The following is a 22,754-nucleotide window of genomic DNA, read 5'->3' as shown; positions in this document are numbered from 1 at the left end:
GGCTGGGTAAGGGGGGCAATTTCCCTGGGGCCTGGCAATTCAATAGGGCCCAGAGCCACTGGGTCAGACCCTGATTTTACTTACATGGATGTAAAACTGTCTTAACTCCACCAGAGTTCCTGGAGATACTTCATTAGAATTAAATCAGAATATGCCTTACTGCATTACAATACTTCATTATTAAGTATTATTCTTATTTTATGTTATTAATTATCTAGGATTAAGGCATATATTTTTACCATCGAGGATCCTGAGGGAGTCTCCATTGCTGGCAATTTTTAAATCAAGATGGGATTTTTTTTTAAAGAAAAAGATATGCTCTAGTTCAAAAGGAATAATTTTGGGGAAGTTTTATGGCTTGTGTTGTACAAGAAGTCTTGCTAAATTATCACAATGGTCCCTTCTGTCATTGGACTTTATGCATCTATGAATTATTCATAGCTACTCTTCTATTTTGGAGCAGATATCTATTTTGGCTTTCAAAAAGCGGGGGAAAAATCTATCTAAATTGCATATTAGGGGAACAATTCGTCTTCAAAGTGCAATAGTAACTGGGTTTGAACTTTTAAAGTATGCAGCAACCAAAATGTCCACTGGGCCAGGACTCCTTTAACAGTTTTATAGGGGGGTGCTAAGAGCCATTGGACCAAACTGTAAAGCTTGTACAGGCAGTCCCCGACTTACGCGGATCCGACTTATGTCGGATCCGCACTTACGAACTGGGCTTTTCTCGCCACCCGTGTCCTCCGGGGCGAGAAAAGCTTCTCCCGGTCTCCCTGGTCTGCTGGGGGGGGGTCCAGCAAAGCCACAGGACCCCCCCAGCAGACCAGGGATACCCGAGCAAAGCCACCACCTGGGCGGCTTTGCTCGGGTGTCCCTGGTCTGCTGGGGGGGGGGGTCCAGCGGCTTTGCTGGACCCCCCCAGCAGACCAGGGGGACAAGAGCAAAGCCGCGGAGCACGCCCGCAGCGGGACAGCCTGGGCGCACCTGGGCTGTCCTGCTGCGGGCGTGCTCCGCGGCTTTGCTCCCCGTCTCCCTGCAGACCAGGGAGATGGGAAGCAAAGCCTTGGAGCACGCCCACAGTGGGACAGCCCAGGCGCGCTTGGGCTGTCCCGCTGCGGGCGTGCTCCGCAGCTTTGCTCCCCGTCTCACTGGTCTGACCAGCAGACCAGGGAGATGGGGAGCAAAGCCTCGGAGCATGCCAGCAGTGGGACAGTCGCGGCACGCCTGGACTGTCCCGCTGCCCACATGCTCTGCTGCTTTGCTCCGCGTCTCCCAGGTCAGCAGACCAGGGAGACGGAGCAAAGCCGTGGAGGACTTGGGCGGTCCCGCCACCCCCGTTTCCCTGGTCTGCTGGGGGGAGGGGGTGCAGCTAGTGCCCCCCCCCCCCAGCAGACCAGGCTTTTCTTGCCTTCCCCTGGGGTAGAGCAGCTGGGGGCTGCCGGGTTGGTCCCGCAGCACCGCTCCGGACCAACCCGACAGCACCCCAGCTGCTCTGCCCCAGGCGTCCTGATTCAGCCGCTGCTGGTCAGTTTCAGCAGCGGCTGAATCAGGACGCTTGGGGCAGAGCAGCTGGGGTGCTGCTGGGTTGCTCCAGGAGCGCCAAGGAGCGGCGCTACTGGACCAACCCAGCAGCACCCCAGGTGCTCTGCCCCAGGCGTCCCCAAGTCAGCCGCTGCTGAAACTGACCAGTGGCTGACTACAGGAAGCCCTTGCCCCGGGCTTCCTGGAATCAGCTGCTGATCAGTTTCAGCAGCAGCTGACTTGGGGACGCCTGGGTTTCTTAAGTTGAATCTGTATGTAAGTCAGAACTGGCATCCAGATTCAGCCGCGGTTGAAACTGATCATTTCAGCAGCGGCTGACGCCAGTTCCAACTTACATACAGATTCAACTTAAGAACAAACCTACAGTCCCTATCTTGTACGTAACCCGGGGACTGCCTGTATATGACGAAAACGCTCCATCAAGAGTGTGGGAGCCAACCCTCTGTAGCACCTCTAGTTCCAGAACCTATGCACTAAGCTATCTATTGCTTAGTTAACTATAATGTAACTTTGGCCATGAGTTGGCTTTTGTAATTTTGTATTTATGTAATAAAAAATCAAAGTAACTAAAGAAGTAATATAATCTAATGGTACAATTAAAATTCGTATGAACACTTGGAAACGGGGACTGAAGGGCATACTGTATAGTATGGAAGGATAATTATTAATATCTAGTATATGCATATTCAAAGCACTGGACAATCTAACTAATAAGTCCTCTTAATGCCTTTGCGAGATAAACATTATTCCTATTTTACAGGATCTGGAAGAGAAAGATGAACGGATTCACCCATGACTCGACAGTGAAGTAGCAACAAAAGCCAAGATTAGAACTCAAAATCTCCAGACAACACTGACTTCCCACTAACATGCAATCAATTACCTTTTATTTACATAATATAGGAAGTGTGCATGAAGTTTATCTATCTGACCTTAAAATGTTTGTCTCTACTGACTTGCACCTTGTATGATCATTTGCACCAGGGCAAGATGAGGTTAAATCAACCCCAAATGTGAATGGAATCATTTTACACCCACACAGACTTTACTTTGTCCAGGTGAAAAACTATGAAGTGATGTGTAAGGCCGAGGAGAATCAGGTCCTTGGATGTGAATTATGAGGCAAAACTTAGATTTAAGGCAGGGTCGATGTGCATCTGGCCTACACTGAGTCTATTCCAGACAACCCACCCCTGCTCAGATTTGCTAAATATTATTTCTTCTCCACTTTTGCCCTGTGAATTCCGGAGACATACTGATCTCCAGGAAGGCAATCACATAGGCCAGTGATTTCAAACTTTGGGTCACGACCTGGCACAGGTCAGGCTAAAGCTGGCTTGTGACCTGCACTTTGAAAACCCCTGGGGAGTCCCTGTTCTGACACCATGTGCCCTGGAAGCACCTAGCAATTCCTGCTCCTGGGAAGGGGGTCATGGGGCTCTGCACACTATTCCTGCCCCAAGCACAGACTCTGCACTCCCATTGGCTAGTTTCTGGCCAAGGGAAGATGGGGGGAGCTACCTGTGGGCAAGAGCTGCATGTCTCTGACTAGCAGCTGGGCCTGTGGCTGGCCACTTCCAGGGGGCAGGGCAGTCTGGCAGCAAGACTGCCTCTCCACCCCCACTGCACCACTGACTGGTTAACTCACATGCCCCTGCCTCAACCCAGAGCCCCCTCCTATATCTCAGACCTCTTATTACTGGCCCTCCTCCAGAGCCTGCACCCCCATCCCAGAGCCCTCACCCCACCACATCCCAACCCTCTGTCCAACCCAGAGCCCCCCAATGCAGAGCACCCTCTGGTACCCCAAACCCCTCATTCTCAGTCCCACTCCAGAGCACTGTCTTCCTCCCACACTCCAACCTCCTGCCTCAGCCCAGAGCTCCCTCCCACACCGAAAGCCCCTCATTTCTGGCTCCACCCCGTAGCCCTCATGCCCTCATTCTAACCCTTTGTCCCAGCCCAGAGTCCTCTCTGGAGTCCTTCATCCCCAGTTCTGTTGGGGCGTAGAGATCAACAGTTTTCTTCACTGCATCACCAGGGAAAAAAGTTTGAAAACCACTGCAGGCTATCGTTCTGCTGACAAAGCCACATGGCAAGAAGACATCCTTATGCACCACTGCCACAACCTACAAAACATAGTGCTGACATAAGGCCTGCTTATCCCATCAGAGACATATCCATCTCTTCTCATATCACAGTAATAGCTCTGCCAAGTGGATGCAATTCTCTGTATAGCTACACCTAGCACAGTGCATCCAGCTGGAATGCACACAAATAAATGCTGGAATTCAAATCTGTGGAACACACCATAAAAGTAGCAAGTTATTTTAGTCCTTCTTGATGTCTATTTTAGGTCAGAAGGGACTATTAGATCACGTACTTTGATTTCCTCAATAACATAAGCCAGAGAATGTTATCCAATTAGTCCTGCATTGAGCCTAATAACTAGGGGTATGTCTACAGTACCCCGCTAGTTCGAACTAGCAGGGTAATGTAGGCATACCGCACTTGCAAATGAAGCCCGGGATTTGAATTTCCCAGTTTCATTTGCATAAGCGAGGAGCCGCCATTTTTAAATCCCCGCTGGTTCGAACCCCGTACACGGGGCTCGAACTAGGTAGTTTGGACTAGGATTCCTATTCTAAACTACCAGTACACCTCGTTCCACGAGGAGTAACGGTAGTTCGGAACAGGAACCTAGTCCGAACTACCTAGTTCGAGCCCTGTGTAGCCGCGCTGCACGGGGTTCGAACCAGCGGGGATTTAAAAATGGCGGCTCCCCGCTTATGCAAATGAAGCCCGGGAAATTCAAATCCCGGGCTTTATTTGCAAGTGCGGTATGCCTACATTACCCTCCTAGTTCAAACTAGGAGGGTAGTGTAGACATACCCTAGTGGACTAAAGCGTATCTTCCAGAAAGGCATTCAGTCTTAACCCATAGACATAAAAATGGAGATCTCTCTTCTTCTTGGTATTTAGTTATTCTCTGCACCCCCCATTAGTGAAGCCTTCCCAGTGGCTGTTGTCAGCTCCATGTGGGCAGAGTTAATGTTACATTGCAGGGGATGATACCCTAGTTTTATATTTCCAGCTTGTGAGTGGTTTAATTTGAAGAGTTGATCACATTAGGGAAAGGCATGTGGAGACACTGAGTAACCAGGACTCTGTTTACTGCCTTTTTCCTTATTTTTTCAAAAATAATTTCTTGGACCCAATATACCACAGCCCAGCTCTCCCCTTCCACTGCCCATGGCTGTTTGGCAGTGATTTCCCACAGAACGCACTCACTGGCTACATGGTAGTCCCCTCATTTCCCTGGTATTATCGTCTCCTCAGCCCTCTCTGCCTGTCCAGAATAACTGGTCCTCTCTCCTCCGCCTTCCTCACAAAGAGGCAGGGGTCAGCATAGCACCAGCAGTCTGAGGAACTGTAAAAGGAATGTAGGCTCAATGCAGGGACTAGCATGGAGACATATTCTGAAGGGGGCCCAGATGTAGAGGATTTGGCGGGGATAGAAACGAAACCCCTCAAGCATTCGTCCTGCACATCTCACACCCTGCTTTCCATCCCACTTTTTCCTATACAATACTGTTTCAACTCCCCCTCATACTCTTCTCCACTAATCCAATCCCCCCACGTTCCCTAAAGCTACTCAGAGACCTCCACCACTGTTCCAACTTCTCCCTCCATCACATCTATTGCTCTGACAGTCCCCACACTCAGAGTAGCTCCACCCTCCTCCTTGTCATTTTATGCCCCAGGCAACCTTGGAGGGAACACAGAATGGTTGGAAGAACGTGGGGCTCTCAGGAGTGTATGTACCAACTGGAGCCTGGGAGAGGAAGCTGGAGATGCAGAGTTCCCACCTGAATTGTGGGGTGACAACACAGGAAGCTCAAAGAGGTGTGAAGTGTCCCATTCCTTTCAATGTGATGGTCTCCGCTGAACGCCCCCTGGAGATGGATACAGGATGCAATAGATCTGAGATGTATGATCTGCATCATTCATCGTCCACCTTTAAACAGAAAGTGAGGCTCAACCTTAACTGAAGCATATCTACCACACTGCTATAATTTTGTAAATGAAAACAAGAATTTCCCTTCATTTTCCCTACAATAAACAAGGCCCATGTTAAGGAGCAATTGAATGTAATGTAATGCGCTTAGACCTGTGTTAAAGCTGACCTGTGTTAAAGGGCTACATTTTAAAAGCTCAGATTTGAAACTGCTCACCCCCTCTAAAGGAAAAAAAAGCAAGATAAATTATTATAAATATATATTCCCATTTGAACATGCATTTACCTGATTTGAGTACACAAATGCATTTGTGTGTGTGCACAAAAATACATTCTACAGTCATAATCTCTAACAAGTTTTGAAAATTTAGCCCCAAAAGTATAAAATTCCAGAGCAGAAATCATCTTTACTCTGCATTTTGTGTAATTCTTTCCAACAGTGTAAAGCTGTTATAAAATGCTATTACACTTGGCAGTATTATACACCCATTTTGCAGTGCTTGGCATTATAAGGGCAGTCTCTAGGATGGATCACACCTGATCCTGTACAGCTAGCAAATGAATTTCTTTTTTATACTGTGGCTCAGACAACTTTTGTGACTTTCCTTGTCTGAGATCAGTTTCTGTATATCTCTGGAGGTCTCTTTCAAAGGCTTTGGTGAACTCTCAAAAATTAAATAATGAGCTTATATGCCCCATCTTTTCTGGGGAAGGAATTAAAATGATGTAAACAAATCACTCTTCCTTAAAACACTGAGTAAAATTTCCAATATTTTGCTTGAACTTTGACTTAAATTAAGGAATGAGAACACAATCATAGTTACTTAAAAAAATAGTAATTTGAGAGAACTGATACACCGAGCCACTTCTCAACACAAATAGTTTCAGACCTACCATAAATTGTCACTATTCATTTTTCTGATGGTGACTTGCCTAAGTGACAAAACCTAATTTGTTTTCATTGTTATTTATGACAAATTACATTTTAGACAATTTTGTTTATTTAGTTTAAAGTCCTCTCCCACTTAATGAAATACAGTAACTGGCACTTCTGCAAAATCCATTAAACATTTCCAGATTAGATTCCAGCTTGTCTGGTGTATTTGCCCACTGGAGTACAGTGTATCTTTGTGCTGAGTTAATGGGCTGAGCTACTGGATGAGACCAGACTTTCTGATGATTGAGAATTTTCATATGAACTCCATACTATGAAATGGAGAGACACAGAACTCGCATGAAATCAGAGGAATGTACAACATGTTTTTACTGGCTAACCCATGTCACATCCATTACACTATGGATTGAGATAAAGAAAAAAGCCTCTTTAAAAAAAACCTTAAGAACTGCAGTTGTTTTATGGAGAAATTCTTAGAGAACAGATGTTGGTGACCTCTGAAAATAGGAATAAGAAAATAAGAAACACCATGCTATTTCATGACACGCTCCCAAAGATGGGGGAGGGGAGCAGAAGAAAAAAGTCAGCAGGAATTAACAAGGCCTGCTGATCAGGGAAGAAAAGATGGCAGCTGTGCTTGGCCCAGGACCCAGGCAGGGAGAGCAGAAGGTGGACTGGGTTTAATAAGAAGTCCTTGGATGGTGGGAGACTCTCTAGGGAAATGTTCACCTGGCAGCGTGACTAGTCTTTTTTTCCTCTCTTATGCACATTTCTAAGATGAACAGACAGAAATAGGGCCTAAGAAAAGCTCAGCCGTCTGAAACGTTTCAGGTCTCTTTTACAGGAATCTGTGTCTTCTGTTAATTATTTAAATAAAAAATCCATTTGGGAAGGTAGTTTTGTTGGTGGTTTTCCTTCTGTTTTGAAAACACCAAGAAAAACAGCGTATCTCTCTGCAGCTACATCTAATCTACGATCTTCTTGCAGAAGAGGAAATGCAAATGGAGCACTCATTTGTATATGTCGCTCTCTCATTTGCATTTCCCCCCAAAATGAGGAAGAATGGCTCTTGCACAAAAGGAAAAGGAAGAGGAAATGCAAATGAGAGCGTAACATATGCAAATGAGTGCTCCATTTGCATTTCCTCTTCCGCAAGAGGATCGTAGTTTAGATGTAGCCTGAACTATTCTGGCACAAAGTGAGGGCTCCTATAACTCTGGAGCTGGCACAAGGAGGAATCATTCCCAAACTATGATAACTGTTTTCCTTACTCTAATAAGGTTCCTTGTTCAGTATTAGAAGAAAAGCAACTGATTCTTTTGCCAATGCAATAGGGCAGGGAGTCAAAAGCTGACTTATTTTTTAAGCAGCATGTGTGCCAAGAGCTACATGCAAGAAGCCATTTGCAATGTACAACAACCAGTTTTCTTGGCTTGCAAAACTCAGAAACAATGCTGTATATTCTCGAGCACTGTCTATTGGGACTTCAACAATCTCTCTCTCTCTCTCTCTCTCTCTCTCTCTCTCTTTTTCAGAACACTTCAGTAACAGTAAGGAAAAGAGAATGTGAAAGTGCAATGCTCTATATGACTGTCAGCATGCTGAGTCCACAGTATGTCTGGCCTGAGTAGAATGAGCGCTTGTGCACATATCAAGTCACAGTGAAGCTTAAGTGCGTGCAGAAGTACAGATGGATCCAATGGCATGATGTGCAGCCTGAACTCATGGAAGTGCAAGTCCCCAACAAGAAAGTAATGGAAACCTGTTGCAAAAAAGAGCAAAGATATTTTCATGGGGGAAAAGCAAAGGCACCGCAACCCCCCTTAGTTTTCTGGTAAGAGGATACAAGATTGAAGTCTGTCATCCACAGGAGACATGCATGGAAGCATAAGGACAAAAATTACTCTGGATGCATAGCTATTAGAGCAAAGGAATGCAGGTAACATATGCTTCCTGGGATCTGTGTCTAAAGATGGCATTCTAGGAGGACAAGCTTGAACTGTTAATCTCAAATTTGCAGCATTATTGTTGTTTAAATCCAAAACTAATTAAGGAGCAGAGATGACTGATTTTGGATAGGACTCAACAGTCCAGTGGGGCAGATAAGTTGCTGAGTCTATACACAGTCTGTACTAGCTTTAAAATATATATATCTATTAAAAGAGTATGGACCAGATGTTCAGCTCATGTAAATCATTGTAATTCCACTGACTTCAAAGGAGCTTTATTGATTTGCACTAACAGAGCTATGTCTACACTACAGTGACTACAGCAGTACAGCTATGGCACTGCAGCCATGCTGCGGTTGTAGACACGTCCTATATTGATGGAAGGGTTTTTCCATCACTGTAATAAATCCAATGTCACTCTAGGTAGTAGCTAAGTCAATTGAATAATTCTTCCAACTATCTATCTGTATCTACAGTAGGTCGAGGTGTGATGTAACAAGGTTGACCTAATTTTTAGGTGTACACTGAGCCTTAAAACATGTTGTTATGCATTCAACACTTGAATTGATAGTGGAGTAACCACAAATGGGTATGTAAGCTGTCATTGAGCTGAGTCTCATAAAACACACAGAGGAAGATGGATAGTGTTCAGTCATAACAAGCAGCCTCAATGGAATCAGTGTGGATTTTATTGAAAGAAGAGGCTGTGCCATAGGCATTCAGCAAAGCCACACGAATGTGAATCCTGCCGTTCTCCAGAATAAAAGAAGAACTGAATCAGGTGGAGAAGATGTCATAGCAGACCATAATGGATAGTGATGTGACTTGATGGGGCCGGTGTTTGCTTTTTAAAGCATACATCCATATCAGCACTGATTTACTGAAGTTCAGTGAAGGAGGGAAAGGTATAATCTCCTCCTTTTATACGAGAGAATCTCCAAGTTCATTGGTCCAGTAATGCTCCCATCATTAAGAACTTACTTTTCTATATCACAATTTAATCTTTTTCTGACATGTTAGTTGTGACATGAATGTAAATTGCAGTCTGGATGAAGAACAAACTTCTGTGCTGGTTACATATAACCCTGGTCCACAGCCAGGGATTAGAGGTTTCTGGCACCTTTGTGATTTAAAAGCAGTACTTTCTTAAAGGACGTAGTTGTCAGTTTGGCCCTGTCACTGTGGCATGGAATTGAGTGGAATCTCTGCTAGGCCTTGCCTACACTATAATAATCTTGTGAGCTCAGACGAATACTAACTCAGTTACACACTGTAGTGGAGATGCAGCTGGGGCATTCTGGCAGGCTTTATGCTTCTGTGACTCTGCTAGGCTAGCAATTTTTAATAATGCTTTTTTGAAGAAAATTGCTGTCACTATCAAAAGCCCCCACAAATTTTCCAAAGAAATGAATTAGATTCTGGAAGGAGTAACATTCTCCAAGGGGTCACGTTTTTGTCTCTGGAAAGTTGGAAGAACATAAAGAGGTTAAAAAAACCCCTCTGGTGACAACTCAAGTTGCTGAACCAAAATTAAAGAGAAAAATATATGTGAGGATAAATTAAAGTTTATAGGGGTGCACACAGCTGATAAAAATGGTGTGAAAGCAGGTTCAGAAAAAGTCAAAGTCATAGCTGAAGTGCCAGCACCTAAAAACATAGCAGTTCACACAGTTCCTCGGTAGGATATAAATTTTATTCAAACGTGACTTCAGAAGACCATGCTATTTATAAACTACTTAAAACAGATGGGGATAAATCACAGGGATATGCTTCTGAGGATCTAAAGCATCTATTGACCTCCTCATAGAAGCATTTAATGTTTCAAAGTCTACAGCCATTTCAGCAGCTGCGGTCTCATTGAGCTGCCACTTTACTTAAATGAAGATGATCAGAAGCGGGCAACACATTGTTCCAGATGGCTTTTGAACAAATCTAGAATGCACAGATAAAGAGAATATTTGGTGAGTGTGAGGGGTGTGTGAGATGCTTGCAGGTTTTGCAAGATCTTGATAACATCCCACTTGTGGCAGACCACAAGACAATTTTACCATTAATAAACATTAAAACCCCAGACAAGCATGCCCTTAGATGATAGATAATAGAATACTCCCTAGGGAACTTCCTTGTGGCAATTGTGCATGAGGTGGAATGTAACAGCTGCCTAACAGCTGTACAATATGCAGTAATTTATGGGTGAAAGTGAAGACTATTGAAACTTCATGTATGCAGAATGGCATTAGAGTACTGAAGTTGGAATCTGGCCAAAACACTTGATTAACAGCCTACTTTAAACATCCCCAAAGCCATGCAAATTTAAAAAACAAATGGTTAAAATCTCAGTTTTTACATCTCCTTCTAAAGATGGCATCTCAGTGCCAGCCCCATGTTTAATGACAGGGTCAGAGTACCAATTGAAACATCACTTCCTGCAATGTTTAGGAACCAAATTCTACCCTGGCATAAAAAGGTGCCATTCTTTGGTCTCAACTCAATCAGAGGACCTTCATCTTTAAATTGAAATCAGATAGGACCAGGGTGCAAAGTGATCCTACTCCTTCCAATTGACTTTTACTCCTTAAAAAAAATCAAGATTTTTTAAATGGGACTTACCTACATACATATACACAAGAAAAACAAAATATATTATTTCATGAAAGTAAAGAGCAGCAGAGCTCAGAATAAAACAAGGAAGAGTAACATGTGCCTCCCACATGGACATGTGAGCTATATTAAGTTTTTCCATGAATAGCAACGAATGTGTCCAAGAATGAAGGAATGTATCATCCTGTTAACAAATCCAATAACTTTTGACAAGACAATTTTTTATAAGTCGCTGTAGACAAAGCCATTAAAACTCCTGAAATGACTACTGCCACAGTCAACCAGGAACCCCTCCAAGAGGTATCTCTACTTCATGGTCCTGTAGGTTCCTTCAGTGCAGTTAAACTAAACTGCAGTCACATTCATTAGCAGTGGATCAAGCATACTAATAGGCATATTATGGTAAATGGTGTATTGTACTGTAGAGTAAACAAGAATAAGCAAACCCGTCACCTTACCTGTAAAAGGGTGGCAAACACTAAGCCCCAGATCCTCAAAGATATCTACGTACCAATTTTCCATTGTTCTAAGATCTTGCATAATGATACACAGCTCATTTAAATCTTCTTGCTGCCGGGTGTCTGAACTCTGCAAAAAATGCAGGTTAATTACAGCTGAGTCATAGCGACAGATGCATCTAGTTATATACCACAAGAATGTAAGTGGGGTTGGAATGTCTTTTTTTCTCTGAGATACAATGGGGGAGTGGCACAGAGGAGGTCCTACACAGAAAGTCTAAGAAACAGCCAAGCTTGGGGAAAAGCCTAGATTGAGGTTTATGTTATTTTATTGTTTTGATTTATCAATAAAGGGGATAAGACTGGACTATATATAGAATATGTTCCCAACATGGTGTGAACTTAATGTGCAAACCATTTCTTATAGCAAATTATATGTATGGATCATCTGAGAGACAACTGAATAGCTTATAACTGATAACTCAAGAAGCCTTTCAACAGACTAATGAAATGTACTTTAGGGTACGTCTAGACTACAGGGTTTTGTCGACAGAAGTTTTGTCGATAGATACTGTCGACAAAGCTTCTGTCGACAAAGAGCGTCTAGACTACATTCAGTTCTGTCGACAAAACAAGCCGCTTTGTCGACATGACAGTGTGGACGCAAAGGACAGTTTAGATGCAATAATGCTTTCTGTCGACAGAACTCTGTCGACAAAAGGCGTTATTCCTTGTAAAATGAGGTTTACCAGCGTCGACAAAACTGCTGAGTTCTGTCAAAGTTACGTCGACAGAACTCAGCGGTAGTGTAGACGCAGGTTTAGTTTTGTCGACAAAAGTCCACAGGTAAACCTGGTTTCATTTCCCTCTTCCGATCTGGCTAATCTACATGCCTCCGTCGACGGAGGCATGGAGTCTGGACACAGCCTAAGTGTTCCCTTCAACTCAGAGTTAAGGCACATCAGCGAGGCAGCATAATGCAATAGCTGGTTGGGGAAACAGAATTCAATATTAATTGAAGTTTTGCAGTTCTTGGTGGGGTTTTTTAAGCCACCTGTACAGAGTAGGGAATCTTGCAGTGCACTAGAACTGTGAGTAGACATAGGGTGCATCTACACTTCAGGGCTTAACTCGAAATAAGCTACGTTAATTGCATATTTTATTTTGAAATTGCTCATTTAGAAATAGGGAGCATCTACACAACACTTACCGTATATACTCGAGTATAAACCGAGTTTTTCAGCACATTTTTTGTCGAGTCAGCCTCCTGCTCGAGTCAGCCTCCTGCTCGCGGGCGGGCTCAGCGCGTCTCTGCTGCCGGCCGGGTCTAGCCGCGTGAGCCCGGAGCTCCGGCCCCGGTAACCGAGGCGCTCGGGGCGGGGGGCGCTGCCGGGAGCGGGCTGGGCTCCGTGTGTCGGGGGCCGTCGCTGCGCGGGGCGCTCGGAGCCTCTGCCGGCCGCTTGGGTTGCGGGTGCGCCCGCAGGTGCTGCTCGGAGCCAGCGGCCTCGCCCCGGGGCCGCCGGCAGGGAGGCTCGGGGAGCAGCCGAGAGGGGCTCTGGCCTGGGAAAGGTCCGGGCGGGGGCGGCGGGGGCTGAGCTGGTTGGGCCGAGTGTCCGAGCGTCTGTTCCCGTGTGTGACTGGTGCTGGCGCTGGGCGCTTTCTTGCAGGCGGCCCTTCAGGGGCTCATTGGATTGGCGGGAAGACTTTGAGCGGGAGTTACGGTATTTTTGATACCATATTGTTTTTGTTGACCCCCTTTTCCACTTACAGAGCTAGGTTATTGTTTTTCTTTGAAATAAATATTCATGTAATTTTATTGGTATCTATCTTCATTTTTTACATTTACCAGTAGCTGCCTCATTTCCTACCCTAGGCTTATACTCGAGTCAATATTTTTTCCCAGTTCTTTGTGGTAAAATTAGGTGCCTCGGCTTATATTCGGGTCGGCTTATACTTGAGTATATACGGTATTTCAAAACAGAGCACTCTTCCTTCGATTTCCCTTATTCCTCGTACAATGAGGCTATGTCTACACTGCAAGCTTCTTGTGCAAGAATGGCTGTTCTTGCGCAAAACCTTGCAGAGCGTCCAAACTACAAGCCCATCTTGTGCAAGAAAGTTTACAGTAGATCGTCAGAAGAGAGGGCTTTTTGCGCAAGAGTTATTCCTCTTGCCATGAGGAATAAGCCTTTTTGCGTAAGAGCTCTTGCTCAAAAAGGCTATTGTGGACAGGAACAGGGGTTTCTTGCACAAGAAACTCCTATGGCTAAAATGGCCATCAGAGCTTACTTGCGCAAGAGAGTGTCCACACTGCCATGGAAGCTCTTGTGCAAAAGCACATGGCAGTGTGGATGTGCTTTTGCGCAAGAACTTTTGCTCAAGAACTCTTGTGCAAAAAGTTCTTGTGCAAGAAGCCTGCAGTGCAGACGTAGCCTGAGGGTTACTGGAGTCAGGGTATGTCTACACTACCCCCCTAGTTCGAACTAGGGGGGGTAATGTAGTCATACAGAGTTGCAAATGAAGCCCGGGATTTGAATTTCCCGGGCTTCATTTGCATAAAGGCGGCCGGCGCCATTTATAAATGCCAGCTAGGTCGGACCCTGTGCCGCGCGGCTACACACAGCACGGACTAGCTAGTTCAGATAGGAAGCCTAAAAATGGTGCCGTCCGGCTTTATGCAAATGAAGCCCGGGAAATTCAAATCCCAGGCTTCATTTGCAACTCCGTATGACTACATTACCCCCCCTAGTTCGAACTAGGGGGGTAGTGTAGACATACCCTCAGAGTAAGTCTTCCAGCTTGACAGGATTTTGACACTATTTCAAAATAATTGCCTGCCGTGTATACGCAGACTAAGTTATTTCAGAATAGTGCTAATTATTTCCAAATAGTGTTGCAGTGTAGATGTACCCATAATCTGGACCAAGAGATGTCAAACTGATGCATATTGAACCCTAAATTCACATATAAATATTTTTACTCCAGAAAAGTAGGCTATTCACTTATAAGCTACATCTACACTGCAAGCTTTTTGCGCAGGAACTCCTGTTCTTGCGCAAAAGCTTGCAGAGTGTCTACACTGCACATGCATTCTTACGCAAGTAAATTTACAGTACAGTGTCGGAAAACAGGGCTTTTTCTGAAAGAGTTATTCCTCTCTCCACGAGGAATAAGCCCTGTTGCGCAAGAGCTATTTCACAAGAAGGCAGTGTAGACAGGCAACTTGAATTTCTTGTGTAAGAAAGCCCTATGGCTAAAATGGCCGCCACAGCTTTCTTGCTCAAGAGAGCGTCCACACTGCCATAGACTCTCTTGCGCAAAAGCACATGGCAGTGTGGACACGCTCTTGTGATAGACCTTTTGCACAAGAACTCTTCTTCAAAACAGTTCTTGCGCAAGAAGCCTGCAGTGTAGATGCAGCCATAGAGTTTCTAAACCATCATATCCTAAAGAAATGTTCAGAAGAGTTCTTATGCAGGAAAAAGTGAATGATGTGTGGAGGAAGGGTTTGGTTTTGCATTACTGAAAACTACAAATGCTTCCCAAAAGCACTCAACCTAACATATCAAACAATAATGAATAAACTTATTCTTAATTATATGGGTCTCCTGGGTATTTTCAAGCATTCACTTTTTTTGTTTTGTTTTTACAGTGCTGGAAAGAATGTGGACAACAGCCAAAGCTCTCCTGCTAACGTCTAGTAGTAATTGTACTTCGCTACATTTACATGTCATGGAAATACGAACTGATCTGGGAAGCAATGATTATGAGACTAAATTGCATCTGTTACAATTAATGCCGTTTAGTAACTATTGTAATTATAAATGATGACAAAGGGAGAACTTTTACAAATGATAGGTTTGAATATCAAGGAAAGAGGCGCTTGATGGATTGAATATCGTCAGAGACAGATCATATCGGAGGTAATTAATTAAAATAGAAAGAGGTTTAGAATAGGAGCCTGTGGAATACTTTAATTAAAATAACTATTAGCATGGAGAAAATGGAGATGCCAAGGGGGTTGATAAACTAGCCTGAAAACCTAAGACAAGAATATGGTCTGCAACAAAAAAGGGACTGTAATTTATGTGCCCAAAATTCAGCAGAGGAAAAGCAGGGGAAAGCAGTAGCTGATCCCTACCTACTGCTTAAACATATATTCACACATGTGGCTACGTCTACACTGGCAAGATTTTGCACAAATACTTTCAACACAAGAGTTTTTGCGTTAAAATTATTTGTGCAAAAGAGCGTCTACGCTGGCATGTGCCTTTGTGCAAGAGATGTGCTTTTGTGCAAAAGCATCCATGCCAGTGTAGACGCTCTCTTGCGCAAGAAAGCTCCGATGGCCATTTTAGCCATCGGGCTTTCTTGTGCAAGAAATTAACGTTGCCTGTCTACACTGGCCTCTTGCGCAAGAACAGTTGCGCAAGAGGGCTTATCCCTGAGCAGGAGCATCAGAGTATTTGCGCAAGAAGCACTGATTTTATACATTAGAATGTCAGTGTTCTTGTGCAAGTACTCGCGTCCAGTGTAGACAGGTGGCAAGATTTTATGCAAAAGCGGCTGCTTTTGTGCAAAATCTTGCCTATGTAGACACAGCCACATTGTATGAACAAATAAGAGTTGGTCTGGTGCAGATCTCTCAAATGCATACTGAGGCCTAGAACACAATTCAAAAATTTTTCCAAGGTGACAGTTTTATGTTAGCAGAGCACTCACAGCAGCCAGCACGTGTTTCTACGGGTGGTGCACTTCTGTAAATGCCTCGATGCACATAACAAAATGTATTCCACACATGGATGGAAAAAAATTACTAGCAACACTGGACAGGGCACTTTTAAAATAACTCCAGGGTCAATACATCAAAGTGTGAGTGCCTATACTTTTGTGACAAAGTTATTGCAGCAGCTGCTGTTAAGGCTGTTGGAACAAGCTGCTACTCAAGGGATTAGTTCCTGGTCCAAAATCACTTCCCTATTCCAGCTGGTAGGGGCTTGAAACAATATAGAGACCAGAATAGTGCAACTCATCTCAAGTTGATACACAGAGCAGAGAATCTGGCCCAGTGACTTAGGCAGTTTTGTGCTGCCTTAGTGCCACAAAATAACTTTAAAACTGTCTTGGTGAGGATGCAGCCCCCTATAACAGGGAATCACTGGGTAGCATATAGCCAGTGCAACAAATTCTATATTGCCCACCCCCCTCTACTGGCACTACAGGGCAGAGAAGTATCAAGAGCATGGTGTGTGGCTGATCCTGGGCTGTTGAAGCAGTAGCTGGGATAGGAACAGCTCCACAACACAGTGCCAGTCTTTAGTAGTTATGTCCAGTCACTACGGAAATATTGGTGCCACATGGCCCCAGATCCTGAAAGAACCTCAAAGAACCTGACTTGCATTGAAATTAACAGGAGTTATGTAGGAGCCTGAGGATCTGGATTATAGGAACTTGGAGTAAAAAGGTAAAAATGGAAACAAAATATAGGAATGAAATGTATTACTAACAATCATTCTAAATTAGACAGTTCAAATCCAGTGTAACCCAACAAGCCTAGCAGAACAAGCAGCAGATTTGCCTTGTAAGGGACATGGTTTAAGGAAAGTGCTGTTTGGTAGTCTTCCCTATGGGAGACAACACAATAACAGAGAAGACTAGCTGGTGAAGTTCAGCTTTCAAACAACTTACCTGCTCTGCAGCAGCTACTTGCAGCTACAGTTTGCCTCGTTATTTCCACTGCATTTTTCTGTTAAAAAAATATTTAAATTTTATTTTTTATTGTCAAATTAAAATAGTGTAAGGGAGGAGGGAATAATTCGAAACTTGTGAAGATGTTGAAATTATTTTTTTGGAAAAATGTTAACATTTTCTATGTGACACATAAAGTTATGGGTGTACATTTAAAAGTGAAATTACCAAATGAATTGGGGATTTTGCTTCTGAAATGGGAGCTGGGCAGGGAGAAGCCATTTCATATCAAGATAATAATGCAGCTTAGAGATCTCAACACTTCAGAGGTACAAAGTTGAAGGTAATTTGACAGGACACGTAGAGTCTATGCTAGCAGAGGCATGGATGAAGGCTCATTTTCTTGTCAAAAAAACGGAGTATAACTTAACTTAAAATGTCTATTAAACAACAAGAGCCCATCAAATCCCCCACCCCTAAAACAAACAGACAACCCTCCTTCCAAATCTTGTAGCATCTGCTAGTGTTAGAAAATCTCACCTTAGCTGAACAATGTGACCAAGAAATTCAGAGAGAGCTTGAATGCTACCTCTAGCCTGGAAGATGTCTTTGTCTCAATAAGACAGATGTGAGGATATGTTGATGGCAGTATTTTCTTTTTTAACAAAAAACAGCAAAAGGAATTGAAAATTCACCCTTTCACAGATTTCAAAGTCAGAAGGAACTATTATTATCCAGCCGAACCTCCTGTATCACCCAGGCCCTAGAATTTTCCTAGAGTTATTCTTAGGGATTGTTTTTTAGAAAAATATTTAATCTTGATTTAAAAATTGCCAGCAACCAAGACTCTACCCTGGCCCTTGAACAGGTGTTCCAATGGTTAATTACTCTCAATGTTAAAAACTTACACCTTATTTCCTGTCTGAAATTGTCTGGCTTCAACTTCTAGCCGCTGGATCAATGTGATACCTTTCTTTGCTAGACTGAAGAGCCCATTATATATATATATATATATAGTAGCCCACGGTCTGCAACTCTGTAACACTGAAATGCTGGCTGTTCCCTCTGGGCAGCGCTGTTGCCTCCCGCCGTGGCACTTGGCTGACTTCTGCGCCGCTCAGCCGGGCCACTGTGGAGGAGCAAGTGGCACAAGCAGCCATTTGGGTGCTGTGGTCCCCATGCAGCACCCCCGTGCTGCATGGGGTGCACGGGGCTCAAATGACCGCTTGAGCTGCTTGCTCCCCAGCTCAGCTGGGCTGCTGCGGGGGAGCCCAAATGGCCGCTTGCTCCACTTGCTCCCCCGCGGCAGCCTGGCTGAGCAGTGCAGAAGTCAGCCGAGCACCACGGCGGGAGGCGAAGGGGAGCGGGGCAGTGACATGCAGTGTGACAGTGGCTCGAGGCCCTGCCCCCCCGGCCATGAATGTCACGGCCCCGCCCCCCTTTGCCTCCCACAGTGGCACTTGGCTGACTTCTGCGCCGCTCAGCCAGGCCGCCGCAGGGGAGCAAGTGGCGCAAGTGACCATTTGGGCTCCGTGGTCCCCCGAGCGAGAGCAGGAAGGGGAGGAGAAGAGAAAGAGAGAGAGAGAGAGAGAGGCAGGAGGCAGAGGAGAGCTGAGAGAGAGAGAGGGGGAGGCAGTAGGAGGAGGAGGAGAGAGAGAGAGAGAAAGAGAGAGAGACCAGAGGCTCAGGAGAGAAGACCGACTTGGAGGAGAGACCTGAAAATCCCATCTTATGACGGGCTAATTGGCTAGTTATTAAATATTTGTTCACATGGCAACTATTGCACATGTCCAGATAAAGTTCAAACATGCCAGAGAAACACCTGATAGCCAATAATGTAGTATTGCTGAATCTGTGCAATACATGGCGAGGTCCTGTTGCATTCTGGGAAGTGGACAGGCACAAGCCTACCTACAGCCAAAGGCTCCTCCTCCAGCCTAAGGGAAGGAACTACTGAGCCTGGGACACAAAAGAGTATAAGGGACAACAAGAAAAAACAGGAACAGGTGTGAGGGTCAAAGGGTCAAAAGTAGGGAACCTGAAGAGGACACTGAGCAGAAAACCCCTGAAAGCACCTCAAAGCTGCCAAAGTGCCAGGAGATGTGGCCCAGAGAAACTCTGCCTGGATATGTGAACAGAGAGAAGAAGGGAAATAGATCCCACAGTCACAGAGCACCTCCTCAGCCAACATCCTCTCTCTGATGTTACAGATACCCATTTTGGCCTTGTTAGGATGAAGTTGATGAGGGGGTCTCGTGGCTTTGTGGGGCTACAGATGGCATGTGCATAAATGAGAAGGTGGCGGATGGGGAGAAATGCAGCCAGAACCACAAAAGGAGGTCCAGGAAAAGCCAGAAAAGGAGCCACAACCTGACACACTCAAGGGAGGCGTGCACCAGGGTCACCCTTATGCCGCAAAAGGAATAGGCATCGGGGATAGAGGTGACCTGCACCAGGAATATGCTATTCCTTACTCCTGCTAATAACACACATTCAACATTATGGCATATGGGCCCTCCTTCAGTGCTTCAGCAGCACATTTAACTTTTTTCATGACGTAGAAACATTACTGCTTTATCTGGTGGGTGGCCTATGAATTTAGCTGAAATGTACCTTCTGCATTAGTGTGTATGGCTATGTCTAGACTCCAGGGAATGCGTCTGCTCTTCCACTTTTTTTGCAGAAGAGCAGACACACTCTTTCGGAAGCCCTGTCTTCCTCCTCCCACGAGGAAGAATGGCTCTTCTAAAAGAGGGTTGTTTTTTTTCTGAAATTTGGCCCAGTGTAGATGGGCCAAATTTTGGAAAAGCCTCTTCTGAAAAAACAATCGGAAAAAGGTACGCAAATTGTAGAGCGCAATTTGCCTACCTTTTTCTGATAAAGCCCCGTAGTGTAGAGATGGCCTATATGGGTATGTCTATATTAGCCCCCTAGTTCGAATGGTTGGGGACCACTGCACTAGATTATAGTGCCTTGAAAACAAGCCACATAACCTCTCTCTGCATCACTCTTCCTATGCTCTTGACAACTGAGGAGGCCCTGATTGGAAATTTGGGACTGAATGCCACAGCTAGTCCTTTCGTGTATATAATATTTGAGCCCATAAGCCTGGATACAAACATACAAAAATTTTGTGAAAGTATGGCTCTAGAACTGAACTCTGTTGTTCCACCATCTCCTTTATTTTCACACACCCAAATCCCCTTTTCCTCAAAAAACAAAAAACACCCTCCTTGACGCACCCACACAAACACCCATAGCAAACACCTGCATTCAATGAAAATCCAACTATTAAAACATACATGAGAGATAAGGTGGTAATACAAAACATTTTCTTATTGACAGACAGTTATCAGAGTAGTCCTAAGTAGACTTACATGCACGTATTGCCTTATCTAATTGTAAATGAATATAGGTAAGTAACCAAGACGATGAATGAAGTAAACCAGTTTGCCTTTTTCCTGGTATGGCCGTAGCGTAAGTAGCTATTTGTCTTTCAAACCTGTCCTATGTCAGACCTAGCAGATGACTAGAGTGTATGTACACTCGCCCACACCCTTTTCTGATGCTTGTATGACATGCTATTACAAATTGAGGCTGTTGCGAGAGGAATGTCTAATCTACAAAGACACAGCATGGGTTCTAAGGTTTTTATTGCAGAACTAGAATTTGCACCCACACTACAAGTCAACTCCACTCCAATATGCAATGATGAACAATCCAAAGTGAAAGAAAACACACCATAGCGCCGTGGTTTTCAAACTTTTTTCTCATGATTCAGTTGAAGAAAATTGTTGATGCCCTGTGCTCCCTCCCTCAAGAAGCTGGTCTTGCTGCTGGCCACTTCTAGGTTGCAGCACAGTGTGGGGTGCTAGGACAGGCAGGAAGCCTGCCTTAGCACCCCCACTGGTCACCAGATCCCCCTGCAGCCATGAGGCCCACTGCCTGGCATTCCACAGCTCAGTACTGCAGCATTTCCCAAATGGTGTTCCATGGGGCCCCGGGGGTTCTGCAAGTGAAAATAAGGGTTCTGCGAGAAAATTCCATTACAATAATATTTTATGATTTTTTAAAAAAAATTAATATTTAAGCATTTATGAATTGTATTGAAAACAATTTTCATTTGTGTTTTCCACGATAAGTGTCCCTTTGTAATGCCAGCTTAGCCGGAGAGTGGAGACGATGAGGTTATTACTCGGCACTGCACGCGCAGGCAGTCAATAATATGATCACCTGTTATATACCACTGTAAATCCCCGTACTCACTCTCAGGGAGCGTAGATCACGTGGGTAACTGAATATGAATATACTAGCGCCATGTTGGACAAAGTCAAAGCTTCAGCTGTCAAACCAGTTGCTTGTATGGGAGTGTGCAGGCAGTGCTCTTGAAAGATAAAATTTTGTCATTGTCCCATAAGCTACAGTTTTGGATCTCATCTGTAGGACAACTGCCAGTATAATGCATATTAGTTTTTGGGCTATATTTTTTGTACATATTAAATGTGATTTTTGTTTTAAATATGTGAATTAAACTAATTGTTGCTCTCATGACCTTGTTTAGCAATTGTTTATTATTATCCTTACTTGTTTGTGGTCTACTTTTTCAGCTCTCTATATAAGACTGTTATTAGGAGTTCTGCAAAATTCTTTTGAGTTTAAAAGGGTTCCGTGGTCAAATAAAATTGGGAAACACCTCAGTACTGGGTCGCAACCTGTAGTTTGAAAACCACTCTCATAGGTCCTAGATCTGACCATGCACAGGAAACAAGAGAACTGAATGCTTGCAACACCCAAAAAACCCTCAAAAGAGCCTGCAATCAACTTCATTTGTTTGAGATACACACTCCTCCGTTCACACCGTGGTTTTCAATCAAGAACAAAAAGCATTATAGAAAGTCTTGCTCTACCTCCCATCTTGAGTGTTGTTAGCAAGGCAAATGTTGAGAAATTCTAATTACCCAAAGGGCAGGGAGGGAAGCAGTTTATTGGAGCTAGCTCATTCTGTAAACAAAGTAGTGTATCTTGGATTCCATAGCAACTGAATTGGAAACATCCTTTGAACTTTAAATAAGTGATAAACCATGTTAGTGAGCAAGAAACAATGTTTCAGGTAAAAAACTGTCTATCAGACTTAAATTGCCAAATGTCAGGAGGTTCTTTTTAAGCGTTGTCAGTGTTTATTATTGGGGGTCTCACTGCAGTGTTTTGGATCCTGCTCAGTTCCTAGTTGGATTGTTTAGATTGCTGTTCCAGGGCTCCCTGCAGAAAGAGCAGTTTACACAGGGCCTGTTTGCTCACTAGCATTATTCGCCCAGTTACAATCGGCTGGACTGTTTAATCACCAGTTTTTAAAAAACCAACAGGCTATAAATAACTCAAGAGAAGGCGTTCACAATAAACTCGTCAGGGTTCCCTCCCCCTCTTCCTTTCCCTCCTCCTCCAGAAACCTTCTCCTGTTTCCTGACTTAGATTGGAGCAGGGTCTGGTTGGGTTTTCCTCATATAGATTCCCTTTCGCCTCAGTTGTTCAGCTGGGGACTCTCTCTCCCTTCTGTAGGACTCTCAACAAATGTATCAGGTAGGGATGTGAGCGACTGGTCG

General features: G+C 44.3%; 1 long non-coding RNA gene across 1 annotated transcript; it reads left to right on the top strand.

The window, feature by feature from the left end:
• Window positions 1–4,400: 4,400 nt before the first annotated feature.
• On the top strand, window positions 4,401–18,188 carry LOC106732574 (uncharacterized). Its single transcript, XR_001368816.4, has 3 exons — window positions 4,401–5,576; window positions 7,994–8,397; window positions 15,119–18,188. It is a non-coding gene; the product is annotated as an uncharacterized LOC106732574 (long non-coding RNA).
• The last annotated feature ends 4,566 nt before the right edge of the window (window positions 18,189–22,754 follow it).

This window comes from Pelodiscus sinensis, chromosome 3 (assembly GCF_052426305.1).
Source record: "Pelodiscus sinensis isolate ZL-2025 chromosome 3, ASM5242630v1, whole genome shotgun sequence".
Lineage (NCBI taxonomy): Eukaryota > Metazoa > Chordata > Testudines > Trionychidae > Pelodiscus > Pelodiscus sinensis.
Note: the sequence above shows the minus strand (reverse complement) of the source record. Positions and strands in the feature narration are given on the sequence as shown.